The sequence below is a fragment of the Ochlerotatus camptorhynchus genome, unplaced genomic scaffold (assembly GCF_037179485.1).
Source record: "Ochlerotatus camptorhynchus isolate MF236.1 unplaced genomic scaffold, CSIRO-AGI_Acam_v1.1 ptg000025l, whole genome shotgun sequence".
In the NCBI taxonomy this organism is placed as follows: domain Eukaryota; kingdom Metazoa; phylum Arthropoda; class Insecta; order Diptera; family Culicidae; genus Ochlerotatus; species Ochlerotatus camptorhynchus.
This window is the reverse complement of record NW_027040517.1, coordinates 1,563,656-1,579,716: the sequence shown is the minus strand read 5'-3', so window position 1 is coordinate 1,579,716 and position 16,061 is coordinate 1,563,656. Positions and strand designations below refer to the sequence as shown.

The 16,061-nt window shown below is 35.3% G+C and overlaps 1 protein-coding gene across 1 annotated transcript in view; it reads left to right on the top strand.

Annotated features, from left to right (window-relative positions):
• The first annotated feature begins 11,422 nt into the window (after positions 1–11,422).
• Helz (Helicase with zinc finger) overlaps positions 11,423–16,061 on the top strand; it is a 159,727-nt gene continuing 155,088 nt past the window's right edge. The window contains exon 1 of the mRNA XM_065229423.1: positions 11,423–12,786. The gene's annotated coding sequence lies outside the window, so the exon portion shown is untranslated. The remainder of the gene's footprint in view (positions 12,787–16,061) is intronic.

The following is a 16,061-nucleotide window of genomic DNA, read 5'->3' as shown; positions in this document are numbered from 1 at the left end:
CGTGGTATAGCCATTATCTCTTGCATTCCTAAGCTCTTCGAGTCAATTATCAACGAAAAATTATTTCTCCAAATCAAAAATAGAATTACTGACATGCAACACGGCTTTTTCAAGGGTCGTTCGACCTCGACCAACTTACTTGAATTTATAGACTATTCATTGAATGCAATGGATAATGGAAACCACGTAGAAGCTCTCTATACAGACTTTAGCAAGGCATTTGACCGCATTGACATACCAATGTTACTCTTTAAACTGCAAAAAATTGGAATTAAGTCAGGGCTCCTGAAATGGCTTGAATCATATTTAACTAACCGCCAACAAATAATTAAATTCAACGGAAAGAAATCGAGCCCAATTCAAGTCACTTCAGGCGTCCCCCAAGGCTCTCATTTGGGACCTCTCCTTTTTATTCTATACGTAAACGACATATCTTACATTCTCAAAAAACTTAAATTGCTTATTTATGCCGACGACATGAAGCTCTTTTTGGAAATAAGAAATGAAGAAGACATCAATATATTCCGGAATGAAATACACCTATTCTACATATGGTGCAAAAAAAGTCTACTAGAATTGAATGTAAAAAATGTAACTTAATATCATTTAGTAGAAAAAGAACAACTTCAAACATTTCAATTGCATTAGGAAATCAAACTGTAGACAAATGTGAAAGAGTTAGGGATTTAGGAATTATCTTAGACTCTAAGCTAACTTTCATAGACCATTACAATACAATTATTCACAGGGCAAATAACATGCTAGGCTTTATCAAGCGCTTTTGCTATAACTTTCAGGACCCTTACACCTTTAAAACACTATATATTGCTTATGTGAGGTCAATACTGGAATATTGCAGCATTGTATGGTCTCCATTTTCAATCACGCACGAAGAAAGATTAGAATCAGTACAAAAACAATTTCTATTATACGCTCTTCGTAAATTAGGTTGGACTTCATTTACTCTTCCATCATATGAAGCACGTTGCATGCTTATAAACATACAAACATTAAAAGAGCGTCGTGAATATGCAATGGTTTCATTTGTATATGATATCGTTTCGCAGCGAATTGACTCAACAGAACTTTTATCAAAATTAAATTTCCATGCACCCACTCGGCAACTCCGAAATCGAAATTTATTTGCCATAAAACATCATCGAACAAATTATGCAAAATATGGGCCATTAAACCGCATGATGGCCTCTTACAATAAACACTGCGAAACCATTGACTTTACAATGTCTTGGCATAAACTAAAGCAATATTTTTATTCCATAAGAAATAACAACTCATAAAAGAAAAGAGAAGAAAGCTGACACTAATTTTTTTTTATATAAATATATATTTAAGAAAACAAAACTGTATTAGTTGTACTAGTCTACGTTGGTTGACGAAATAAATAAATAAATAAATCGAGATTTGGAGCGCTTTTAGGCGTAAAAAAAAAAATTGGTAAAAAAAATTGTCCCAACCCATTATTTTCAGGCTGGCGGGTATGGAAATCTTTAAATCGATTTATCTCCGTAAAATTGGCTCTAATCGAGATTTGGAGCATATAGGTGTCAATTTTTTTTTCATAACTGTCCCTACCCATTATTTTCAGGCTGGCGGGTATGGAAATCTTTAAATCAATTTATCTCCGAAAATATGGCTCTAATCGAGATTTGGAGCGTTTTTAGGTGTCAAAAGAATTGTCCCAACCCATTATTTTCATGCGGGCGGGTATGGAAATCTGTCCAATCTTGAAAATATTTTTAACAAAAAGCCCAATTATTTTTCTTAAACTTTCTGTTCACAGCTTTTAATCATACGCATAAGTTAAGATATAATTAATTTGCTAAACTAGCTCGCCGTAGATGGGGCTAACAGAAAAATACACTTTTCCCATACCGTCTCTTACTCATAATTAATTGTATCTTAACTCATGCGTATGATTAAAAAACTGTGAACAGCAAAGTTTAAGGAAATTAATTGGGCTTTTTGTTAAAAATACTTTTACTTGGACACTTACGAATAACATCTCAAAAGAGCAAAAATTGCTCAAATTATGCGATAACTGAATTTTAACCTACGAGTATATCGAAAATAACAACATTGGGCAATTTAAGTAGTACGAGGTTTTTTGTTGTAAATTTAATGTTTTTTTTTAATATTAACACTATTTCAAAGATATTCAAAAACTATCGGTAGTATATTGGAAAAAAATTATTTCTAACATAATTCATAACTTTTTTATTTATGATTTGCCTAGCAAATGCACAGTGTCAGTACCTTAACTACAAAATAAATATAAATAAAATAATTTAAAAAGATATGCAATTTGGGTAAGTTTATTTTTTTAATAATTTTGATTACTTTTTTGTAAAAAAAAATTTACAGTGTATACTTTTTCTTGAAAGACACAATACTTATCCGCAACTTCTTCGAAGACACCATCTCAATCAACAAATCGTTCGCAAGATATATGTTTTTCTATTGATGCGTATCATTTTTGCATAAGCCCTTTTCAAGTGTTAGTCGTGTACAAAACTAGGGAACCAAATATGTAAAATGGCACGTTCGACATTAACAAGCAACTGTGCAAAGTTTCAACATAATCGTAGAAAAATCGATCAAAAAAATTAAAACTGGAAATGGAACTGCTGACTTGCGGAAAGCGGAGTACACCTTTCGTTACCGCAAGCACCATGAATGGACAGGTGTATCTGGAAGAGTGTCTCCAAAAGCGGTTTCTCCCTATCCTGAAGGCTCACGACGGTCCGACGATCTTCTGCCCGGATTTGGCATTATGCCACTACACGAAGGCCGTGCTAGAGTGGGATAAGGCGAATGATGTCGATTTCGTGCCGAAAGATCTGAACCCCCCCAAACAGTCCGGAACTGCACCCAATAGAAAAATACTGGGCCATTATGAAGGAGCACATTCTAAAACGACTTAAGGTGATACTCTAAGGAAGCCTTAGTGTGAAACTTTTAAGGCACAAACTACGAACAGAGAGTATCAATTTCAAATTTGTATGTTTTGTGGAAGCTAACATTTGTGCCTTTGAAGTTTCACGCTAAGGCTTCCTTAGAGTATCACCTTAACTTCTGTTCGTACAACTTCCGCGCACGGCTTTTTGCGACCGTATTCTGATTCTCGTTACGGTTTGGGGACTTCTGAACCTTAAACGTACGTAGTCCAGCTCGAGTTTTGGTATTCTGCACGAAAGTCTTACTCACATGCAACTGTTTAGCAACATCTCGAGCTGTGGCGTTTAGTTTCCCTTTAAAGGCCCCAAACACCGCGTTCTCGTTGACCTGACGGCTTTTTTCCAGATCTTCGCTTCCGTCAGACGTTTTTCGAACCGTTTTATGATACCAGACACCGTGGAATTCGCAATTCCCAACTTTTTTTCCGATGCCACGGTGTGACAGATCCTTATTCTCAAAGTACTCGTGCAAAGCATTTTCGCGCACACACTGTTCTTTCGTCGCCATTTTGAAAATTTTTGCGCACCTGATGAAATCAACTCACAACGTTAAGGAGCCTGAATTTATAAAGAGACGACATCTTATCCATTTGACAGACAATCATCAAAGTTAGAGAAAGTTAAGTGTGTGCGGATTTTAAACGGTACACCCTTTTGTCAACAATTAGCACTCGAGCAGCTGAATTCCGGCATAAATTTCAACTAAGAGATAGAAATTTCTACATATACCTAATATGCATGAATTTCTTTCTTTTCGATGAAATTTAGGATCGGAATTCAGCTTCAGGATAGTCTGAATGGCTTGGCACATAAAAAAATCCGTGCTTTTTTTAATTAAATAAATTAAAACCACTGAAAAAGCTGTAACCCTTATAAAGTACATGTAATAAATAAATTGGTATCGAATGGGTTTAACCGAAACTAACTTCATTTTAAATATAAAAAAAAAAATCCCAATTCCACGCCAAATCGGTCAGTCACCAAACTTGACTATCTTCGATCTGGATGATACTTGGCACATATTTTCAGTATAATAGACCAAGTATTTTCCGCAGGAGAAGAGACCCTTTTGACTCAAGGGTAATTTCGGGGCCTATGTGTTTTTGAACACATACTTTAAAAAAATGTAGTTCGAGAACAGTTGGTGGTAGAAAAAAAATTACTTACAAGGAGTTGTAGGAAACTAATAACGCTTTGTAAAAAAAATATTCACGGAATTTTTTTTTTTTCGTTTTTTACAAAAAAGAAAATAAAAATAAACCTCAAAATTCAAATAACCAAAAAAAACGTGTTTTTGATTTTTTTTTTTTTAATATTTTTTTAATAGAAATTTGAATAGAAAGCAAAAGTTTTGAAAACAATTCCAGGATGGACAAACTTTTAATAAAAAAGTTTTTCTAAGAGCAACTTTTAAGGCATTCTTGAAATTTTCATTATTTACGGCAAAATGTTCAGTTTGATGTCAGTATATGATTATAAAAATCATTTCAAACGATAGTGCTCATATCGATAAACCTTCATAAATATAACCGTTTTCGAGATATTTCAAATTTACTTTCATCAAAATCAATTTTTTGTAGAAAATAAGCCATTTTCACATATACTGACATCAAACTGAACTTTTTCCCGTAAGTAATGAAATTTTCAAAAATGCCTCAAAAGTTGCTCTTAGAAAAACTTTTTTATTGAAAGTTTGTCCATCCTAGAGTTGTTTTCAAAACTTCTGCTTTCTAAAAATTTAAAAAAAAAAAAATATAAAAAAAAAATTAAAAATAGGTTTTTTTGTTATTTGAATTTTGATGTTTATTTTTATTTATTTTTTTTAATAAAAAAACGAAAAAAAATTCCGTGTATATTTTTTTTATAAAGCCTTATTAGTTTCCTACAACTCTTTCTTAGTAAAATTTTTTCTACAGCCAACTGCTCTCGACATTCTTACATTTTTTAAAGTATGTGTGCAAAAACACATAGGCCCTTTTCAAAAATTACCCTTGAGTCAAAAGGGTCTCCTCTCCTGCGAAAATACTTGGTCTATCATACTGAAAATATGGGCAAAGTATTATCCAAATCGAAGATGGTCGAGCACGATTTCAGGTTTTTTCAGCTCATTCTGGATGGAATCCCTCCAATGCTTTTTGTAAAAATAAATTCGATTATTATCAAGCTACAAACAGGAACACAATCATTCAAGTTTCGAGTTCAAACTTTTCGATTAGAATTAAAGTTAAATCTTGATTTAATTTATAACTCCGAATGTTAGTTAGTCCGATGCATAGAATAAAAAATGTTATTATGGATAAATGCTTTATTACTTTCTCTTTTCTTCGAATATCATAATAATGACATTCGAAATCCAGTATCTTAAAAACATGATGAAATTAATTTATAACCTGATTTTTCATAATTTGTGCCAGATGATTTTTCGAAATTTTGAAATCTTTTTAATTTTTTATTTCTAGTAACTGAAAGTCTCTTTGATAAAGAAATCTAATCTATTCTATCCTTACTTCTTATCTCGAAGAATTTTACTCTCGAAAAATTCTGTACGTTTCAGAATCTAGTAAGTTTTCCAAGATATTTAATTTCGAATTCTGAAGTCCTGGAGAAAGCTTGTCTAAGCCTATGAAATCAAAACCGTTTTTTAATCCCTACAAATTTTTTTGAACAAAATTTCATCGAATTTGTTTTTTAGGCATATTTATTTTGTGGAGTTTTTATGAAACTTTTGATTGATTATGGAGTTTTTATGAAACTTTTGATATTATAATTATTTAAATTCTGATTTCATTTCTTTTTAATATTCATGTACTATAATTGTTATTAAATTACTGTCTAGAAAGGATCTTGAAATTTTATCTTAGGGTTAGAATTATGACAACTGATTCAATTTCGTTAACTTTCATTTACATATGGATTCGAATAATTTATACTTACAATCTGTATCAGAGATATATATTTTTTTAATTCAAAATCTTGAAAACTTATAGGTTTTGGATTTTTATTTTACCATTCAAAATGTTAAGAATTAAGCATGGACAACCCAACAAACAATTCAAAGTCACAAATAAGCATACACATTGAATAAATGCTGTATAACAGTGTACAATGCTGAATAAAACAGGATCTCGAATTATGTGCTGAAAAAAGCTCATTGAGATCGGTAGATGCGCCTTTATTCCGCCGTTTGCTCTGATAAAATTAATTTCCTTATTAAAAGCTTTATAAACGTTGACTGTCTTCCTTATTCAGAACCAAAAGTTTGATCTAACAACAAACTGAATAAGTGTAGTTTGCTTACACATACATTGACGCTTTAATTCGACTGTTTTCAATTGATTGAATAAAATGCTTTATTAAACGTCTTATAAATGATTTCTAGCTCCATTATTAGATGTCATTGCATTGCTTTACAATATTGCTGTATAAAGGTGAATACACTCAGCAAAATAGCTATTATACCACTATGCGTCCATGGTGTAAGCACATGATTTGTAAATGCATTATAAACGACGTATTAGATTCATTATTCGACTAACGATTCAGTCTAACAACTAGGCGAAATCAGTAGAGTAGTGGTTACCGTTTCCGCTTTCCAATTAGAAGGTCGTGAGTTCAATCCCAAGCTTAACCCTTTTTTTATTTGTGTTCTACATCTAATTAATTTAAAGTTAAAGTAAAGTAGTAATCATCGATCACATGACTCACGATAATGAATGCATTTATCTAGTTCAAAAAATAACCGAGCATTCCTTCCTTGGGATTGGAGTGGTGAAGAGGTAACATTGGTCTCATGTTAAACAACGATGAATGAATTAATCATTCCCACAGGGCCTTGAAGGAGCTAGAGTTGCGATCGGTAGTGCCAATATGATGAATTCTAGGATAGCTCAGATGACAAGGCAAGTGGCTGGTGATCGGAAGGTACATGGTTCGAATCCCATACAACGACATGTATAAGTATTTAATAAATTTTCTAATTCTGTGTGGTGCGAGCCACGTCAGAAATAATGGATAAAACAACACTTAAGAAACACACCCTTCCCTGTTCCCGTCCTTCTTATTTTCGGATTAATTTTCCCACAGTTGAATAATCGTTCAATAAATGTATAATAATGTCTAATTAAATGTTACTTCACATGAGAATCAAGCGTTAATACAGAGCATCACTGTTTTAAGGAAGCAGTGATGTCTTATAAACGCTGAATAATCAAAAATTTGATCGAATAAGCTCTGTTAGAACTCTTGTAAGTCGAATAAAAGCTTCTCGACATACCTTATGCAACACCAAATATTTCGATCTTGTGGTTGAATAAATTCTCCAGATTTGTGTGAACAAAGCCTGAACAGAAGTTATTATTAAAAATAGTACAAGTACTATTAAGCATGCAGTTGAATAAAATGGCTAAGAAGTCGTTTCTTCAATGGACGATTGTTTCTTGGGAATAGACTGATGCAAAAATTGACTTTTTCGCTCCACAGTGCTTAAATGGTTTCAAATCGGGTCCTGATTAGCCTCCCAAAGTTACAACTCATTTGGTTAGAAACAGACTTCGCACAAGCCATTTGAAGTTTACATGTAAACTACTATGGGAAATCTCATTGCCTTCTAGTCTTTTTTCCATATTGAGCTGCGAAACAGTTCGATAGCCATTATTAAAGAAAATTTTCTCAGCTACAACTTTGCTGAAGATCGTTTCTATGTAAAACGAGACAGGAAAAAGTTATTAATTATTTAAGAGATTGGTAAACTTATGACATGATCAAGCAGCTGCTCTGTAGGCAACACTGTATTTTGCAGTGTGACATAGTAGCCATGATTTTTGTGTCCTATTCAACGCTCCAGAAACACCAATGTTGCCTGCTGAGCAGTTGATTGAGCATGATCATTAGACATCAGCGCATTGAACCATTGATTACTTTCGATCCTTGCATTTAATCAAAAAGTGGTCTTCGGTAAAGTTGTAGCTGGGAAAATTTCGAAAGCTTTTGAAGCAGACCGATATGGTGAATTATTAGATAGACATGAACAAAAATCTTGGTTTTACCATAGTAATTCCCATACAAACTTCAAATGGTTTCTGCCATCTCAGTTTCTCACCAAAGGGGTTCAAATTTTGAGAGGTTAGTCAGGATCCGATCTGGAATCGTTTAAGTATTGTGGAGCGAAAAAGTCAAATTTTGCATCAGTGTAATGGACAAATATCTTGAAATTAAGCGGTGCTGGTGGCATAGTGGGCTCAATCCCAGTCGGCGCCGCCGGGATTTTCTGAGGCATAGCATGTCTGGTCACGGGAGGTAACCCTCCCCATGGACATAGGTTGACGGTACTGAAACAAAGGGTTATGTTTAATTTCTTTATAATTGCAACGATGATGATTTCCTATAGTGACACATATCACCTTCTTAATGCTTCAGTATGCCTCAAACGATTAATTCTTGGTTGTTAATAGAACTTCCTTGATGAAATCGGCTGCTTCATGCAGACTGAGCAATTCTGATTATAGTATCAGATTTGTTCTGTATACAGAGGAACTGGGAGGGCTTATTAGAAACTTCTCACCAATAAAGTAATGACCTTCTAGTAAATTTTGCATATCATTTTATTAATATTTTATTTTATTTAAGCATATTATTTTTGTTACAGTCAATTAGAATTAGCATACGATACAAGAGATTTAATATTACTTGCTTATTTTTGCGTAAAATTATCAATTTTTATTTTACTTGTTACTAATTACCTTTGAAAGATTTTTTTTTGTGATCTGAAATTTTTCCCAGTTTGGTTAGAAGTTTCGAAGCTAACGCATGTCCACAGGCCTAATAGAAAGATAGACAGAAAAAGTGTATCATGAAGAATGGTTGCATGCAGGGTTGCTTCCACTCACTTGCTATAGATGAGTGATTTTCGGAGTTTTGAATTCGTTAGATGTTGTAATGGAGATTTGTGTTGTTGGATGCGGGAGGAGATTGGAGGGCGAGTGTTTGACGCATATAACCAGTCAATTTCGCTTTCAGGGTGTCGCAGTCAGCGGTTTTATGATTCGTGAGCGCTCGTGATTCGTAGAATCTTTGATTGTGACTGCAAGTGGATCTGGAGGGTTTTGTGTGTCGGACGCTTGCTTTTTGGCCTTTTCTTGTGCCTAACATGTGCGGAGTATCATTAGAGCGCCTAATGGTTTTGAGATTCCTGGTTGCGTGAAATATATTTGTGGGAATATCTTTTTGAGATTTTAGCAGTCCCGTTTTGTTTGTAGTTTATATTTTATTTCTTTCATGTAATTATCGTAAATAATAGTTATTCAATAATAGATTGTTCATCCATATATTCGTACTTTGACGCGAAGCGCTGTGGATTATGAGATGCTCGATGACCCTGGAGGGATCGATTTTGCTTACTGAGCAGAAAATCATGGATTTAACCCCAAGCCCTTCCACAGCACAATAAATCGCCACCATCATTTGTATATTTGATATTGAACATTAACCTCGGAAACTATTTGCATATCAAGCGAAAACGTAGTCCTGTATTTTCGCGAAGCGTTATGGTTCTGAGATGCTCGATGACCCTGGAGGGATCGTTTTTGCTTACTGAGCAGAAAATCATGGGTTTAATCCCAAGCTCTCCGTCATGACTCTTAAAATTCATGATCACTAAACAAAATGAATATCTTCTTTCGATAGCCGGCTATCTAGAGATTAAATAAACAGCAAATAAACAATACATACTTTTGGTTGCATCGTCAACTTGAGGTGAATCCTAACCGAATACCCTTCCCAACCCTCCAACCTTGAAATTCATTCTGTGTGCACTTTACAAACTCACAGAATTTAATTTTGGTGCCTATGTCTGAGATTAATCAAAGGCCAAAAAAGCTAGTTACAAAATTCATGGAATTATCTAACTTTAAGAATTTTTGAGTTTGAGATGCTTAAATTTAGGAGATCCGGACGGAGATTCAAACAAACGATTGTTGCTTGTTCAAAATCAGTAAGGCTCCCCAAAACGAGGTCCGAATCGTTGTTGAGAAATAAATATAATAAAATTTATTGTTTCACCATTGAAATAATAGTAAGCTTTAAAGTCATATTATGGATCATAGAAAAAAATGTACCCAAAAACAAGTTGCCTTGATACAATTTGAATGAATAGCATCTTCGCGAGTTTTTATTTAACCGTAGTTTTTTTTTCTAGCGACGCCAATGCTTATCGGGCTTGTTGGTTACTTTGGTTTCATCATTCTTAGCAGCCTCACTTTTATGAAAGGAAATTTTTCTACCAAGGAGGAGTTAAAGCTCACATACCTTGCTATGTGTAAATAAAACCCATAGCAAGATAAGTGAACGCAAATTAATTTAATTTAACCAACGAGCAGCAGTTTGAAACATTATAAGAAATTTTTAATAAACGTATCCTATGCTTACCTTTCCTACTAAAATACGAAGGGGAATTATTGATAATAATATTGATGATGTGAATACATGTCAATAAAATACATTGTCAATATCGATGTACTGACGTAAATGTAGACCGTATTGACAATATGATTATTGTCAATAAAAGCAATCGTCCACTTAAAGGGCACCCCACATGACAGAAGTCTCGTCAATATTCCCATCAGTATGTTCATGTCAATATTTTTAACAATATTTTCGGGTGTAATCAACACAGGGTCGCTCCTCACTAACATTATTGTGTCATTTCGTAACTTTTGAATTTGCGTCAAAATGCTCATCAATATATTCGTTTTCAGTATTTTAAGTATTGACAATAGTATTGACAATATTGTTGCCCGTGATTGCTTAAAGTGGACCCTACACGATTGCTTTTATTGACAATAATCGTATTGTCAATACATTCTATATTGACGTCAATACATCGAGATTGACAATATTTCTGAATTCACATCATCAATATTATTGTCAATAATTTCTCTTCGCGTCAATATATTGATGCGTGTGGGGTTTGAGACAGTGATTAATCCAAAATTGCTGCCTTGAGGTGACTTGAGGTAACGGATGGACGTCTACATAAATCTGACAATAATCTAAGCCTTGTACCACCTATGAATTTGTGCAACTTGGTTTAAAACTGTGGAAGTGATTAAAGAACACTAAGTTGACGACAGACGAAAAAAGTTCCAGTTAGAGCGTGATCTGAAGCTCAACCCTCTGAGTGAAACATCAAGCATCCTTTCATTGAGTTCCGATCGCCAAAGCATGCAACATACAGCAAAGGAAGTAGGTACCGGTAACTCTCGCATCAGTCGAAGCAGAACCCGTGAGCATCATCCCCAATATGCCGGATTCGCGTTCGCGACTCGTGAGATTTGTGTTTCTCCCGCTCTCACCGTTACGCTTGGATGTTGGACGCGCTCCGCAGAGGCTCCAAAACAACCATGCCAATACTAAAATAGACAACAGAAAAACAGTTTGTAATGTACTCTTTATCCGTTCGGTCGCCGGTCTCCGCAGAAACATTATTATTTTGTTCATCAATGTGCGCCAAACCAACATTGCAAAAAAGGTCCATACAACGCTGAGTTTTCCTTGCATCTTCTTTTGTGTATTTGAAATTTTTCCTGCCCCGTCATCTCGCCGTTTGTCGTCGAGTTTTTCGCCTTCTGTTTTTCCAACGTGACTGATGCACAAAGCGGTTTTCCACCGAGAATAAATAACACAAATAAGAAAAAGAACAACTTCTGAATAGGAGGCAACAAAAACTGCGGAAAAGCGATTTTCTTTTGTTCGAGAGTGAGCGATTTTCTTTATTACTTTTTGAGGCCATATCGAGAAGAACGACACCAGCCATAAAAAGGTCATGTGTGAAATTTACTAAAATGAAAACATGACGAATCCATGAAAAGTGTCTCCTGAGAGGGATTATGATCTGAAAAGTATCATCCCGCAGCATGATCACCCTTACTTTCTACGGGAGGAAAAGGTGAGAGCAAGCAGCTGCAGTTTTTCCGCCTTTGATAGCTGATTTGGCCTACAAGCATCCAGGAAAATTGAAAACTCACCTTCCATCACTAACATCACCAAAAAAAAAAGAGTCAACCAGTGGAAAACATTTTTGTGTGAGTTTCACGATATGGATGCTGTTTTCTACAATCCGCAAAAATATCGGAACTAGGAAAAAATGTGTTAGACTTTTGGAATCATCGAGAATGTGAAATAAAGTGAGATAACAGAGAAAACAGTTGATTGTGGCGTAAATCGTGATTCTTTGGGAAAGAACCTCAGCCAAAATGGATTGAATCTTCTCCAACAAGTGCATCTCCTCGCGTGGGAATATAACTTCCATTCCGCAATACGCAGAAGCTACACCACAAAAATGTGAACAATTGCTATAATCCTCTTCATCAGTTTTCTTTCTAATTTGTTCGTTTTCAAACGTTTGGAATCAACTAAAAGTACATATTAGTTTATTCGGACATTTCTTATTTTATCAAGTGAACACTTTCTGCGGCCAAAATTGACTATTTCGGAACAAACTAAAAAAGGGTATGTTTGTCTTTATAAATTGTAAATACAACAAATAAAGTGTATATGTGTTTATGAATAAAAAATAAAATAAATAATCAAGTAACTTTTGGATTATGACACAAAGCAACATAGAAATCATAAGCAACCGGCAGTGTGTGTGTTTGTGAAGCAAGGAAAACAATTTCTCCCGAGCAGAAGGAAGTGGCAAATGTACTCAGAGCAGAAGTGTGGGACCGTGAAACGAGACGAGAAAATATCGATTTTGTGTTTTGAGAAAACAAATCAGCTGATAAGTGCTTGAGGAGCAACGGACGGACGAACGGAGGTGAGAATAAATTTGCATTCTTGATGTTTTGGCGGTTCAGGAAGTGTTGGTGGTAGAAGCGCGTATCTCAGCGCAAAGACTGTTCTTGTTTATAGAAATTGATGTGTTTGTCAAGCGGATCAAATTAAATGCATTACTCATTAAATACTGTAGACAGTTCTAAACATGGTTGGTAGAAACAAAATGCATAATTGAAAAACAAAAACAAGCAACGAATTCGTGAGCATGTGTTTTGGTGAATGGGACTACTATTATTGAACAATACACTGCCATATTATATTTTACTGGGTTGGCCCAAATATTTAAGTGAATCAAAATAAAAAATCATTTTGAATCGGCAAGATATTTTTATTGGTTCTTTTAGGGTGCTGTTACTAACATATTGAAGTACAACAGGATGCACAGGATGGGGTTCTTAACCCTTCTGTCCGTGAGGATTTATTTGCTTTTTTCTACCCCGTGTTATTCAAATGGGAGCTGAGTACCCGGATACCTCGTGATGCACATAACGGTTAAATCTATCATCATCATAATTCTCGAGCAATGTGTGAAAAGGGACTACACGTCAACCGTAACCAATCACTTTGAACGTCGACTGTTCACGAATCACAAGTTGTGATTCACAACACGCCCACGCAAACTAACTATACCATTTGATAAAGTAAACTTTCTCTACCAGATCTGATGTCGGTTTGTCTGAATGAGACCTTATCCGCGATAAATCGACGTTTAAAGTATTTGTGTACGTTTAGTACAGAGGCCCAGTTCACATGTTGGTCTAAAATTCTTCAACCGGAAAATTCCAATGGATTTGTATCCGGCAAAGAAGCTATTCATATCTTTTAAGGAGGTTCGGAGAATTACTATGTTTTTCATTTGTTACTCCAAACTTATTTTATCTATCCTTACAATTCGCTATCCATTTTTGAAATAGGATGTTGGGATCTGCTTCAGTTATTTAAAGGGTGTATTCGGTAAAAATGGCACACCGAAAATCTTCTGTAACTTTTGAAACGTATGAGTAAAAAACCTGAAAATTTGAGTAAATCTTATTCATAGTGTATTGTTTACATATTGTAAACTTTCATAGTTATTCATACAGTAGTTTCATGTCGTGTCGTCGAAACAAGAAATTGTCCGTGAAAAAAAATGTGCACTTACAATCCGTCCCACCGCTCTCTAAAAAGCTTGGAATTATAGTAAGAACCTTCAAGGATCATCTGAGTGCCCGAAGGAAGGAAGTGAGTGGTCGTAAAAGTGGTCCAATGGACAGTAAAATTGTGAGGAAAGTGGTGCAACAGTTCAAAAACCGTCCAAACATGTCAATTCGAGATGTCGCTATAAAGTCCAAGCGGTCAGTCGGTTTTGTGCAGAACACCATGAAGCGTGCTCGGTTACATGTTTACAAGGTGCAAAAAGCCCCAAACCGGAATGAAAAGCAAAACATCACTGCGAAAACCGGCGCCCGGAAACTTTACACAAAGTTGCTCACCAAATCGTATTGCATCGTGATGGATGACAAAACTTACGTCAAATCCGACTTCCGTCAACTTCCTGGACAAGAATATTTCGTCACCGAGTCTAAGTTCGATGTTGCGGAGGATGTTCGAAAGAATAAATTAACGTAATTTGCAAAGAAGCTCCTGATCTGGCAGGCGATTTGCGGATGTGGTGAAATAAGCGCTCCCTTCATCACTTCCGGAACAATCAACGGTGCGATTTACACGGAAGAGTGCCTTAAGAAGCGTCTCTTGCCTTTCATTAGGAGGCACACTAAAAATTCATTGGTGTTGATTCAAATATTAAGATTTACCTACTCTTTGCATATCTATAGTAAGCTATGATTCTAATCTATCAATTACTTTAAAGAAAAACAAATTTCAACAACTGAGTGAAAAGTTATTAACAAATGAGTAGTTGGTGTGTACAACTGTGCATTCCAAGCATGGAGGCACAAAGGATCAACTATGTTTTGACCTGATCTAGCATTCTGCCACTACGATCGAAACGTGTTGGAGTGGTACCGAGCTACCGGAGTCAATTTTGTACCAAAAGATATGAACCCAAATTCACCGGAGCTTCACCCAATTGAAAAATTCTGGACAATTATGAAGACGGAACTTCGAGAACATCCCAAAACTATTAAAACAGAGCTGTAGTTGAAGAAAATTTGGGTAAAAACAACAAAAACACTGAGAAAATAGGTTGTACAAAATTTGATAGCTGGATTGAAAAGGATGGTGCGGGCATTCGGGATGGGAGACGGAGGCTTGTATCAGTAACGGATCCTGAGTAACTATTGTTAACAAAAACAATACTGTAAAGATGAGCCTTCTATTATCGCCAAGATTTCAGTTAGGATTCTAGAAACATTACTTGAAATATCCAGAAGTTTAAGTAGCCGTAAACTAAAAGCCAATGTTTTTATTACAAAAAAATACGATGGATTCGGAAGTACACAAGCAAGAATGCTTGGAAAAACGCATTAAGTCACACAAAGGTCCTGTCAAGCTTTCCCTAGATTTGCCTAAATTTGCCTAGGTTTGACAAGCTGCCTCTACAGCCAGGAAGTACTTCAGTGGTACCATGACAACAGGGTGGATTTAATCGAAAAAAAAAAACATTTATCAACCCACGAGTCGAGGAAATATTGGGCAGTTTTCAAGGCGGAAGGTGAAAAAGATTGGCAAAGTAACCGGGGTGCTGCGAGATGGCTAGAAAGTGGAGAATAAAACTTATCAGCAGCGTGTGCAACAGATGATGGCAGAAATTTTAAAGAAGGTTCACTATTTTATTAGAAAGCCGTCGGAATAATGTAGTAATTTTTTTTTTATGAAAGTGCTCTAAACACCACACTTTAATTTGAAAAAAATGTTTACCTTAATCTTAACAATTGAAACAAAAAGCTCCAAAACAGCAAAATGGCTTGAAACTCCACATAGAAGCCATCAAAACCACGAAATAGCATTAAGGTGAAAGTGGACGAAATTAATTTCCAAAAATTCAAAACCAGAATTTTTGATACAAAACCAAAATAACATCAATGAAAATGTGTTCATTGCACTCTACTTGCCTACCGGAACACAGCGAACACATTGTCATTGACAGAATTTCGGGTTTAAAAGATAAAACTGCTTTTGAATTTCCAAAATTTTTTTTTTCCTTGATTTGTTTTCCGTCGATTTTGTTTTCCGTGCTGAGCACCAATGCTACCGACGCCATGGAGGAAGCTTCCACACCTGGACCCTACTTATCGACCCATCAACTTATGAACC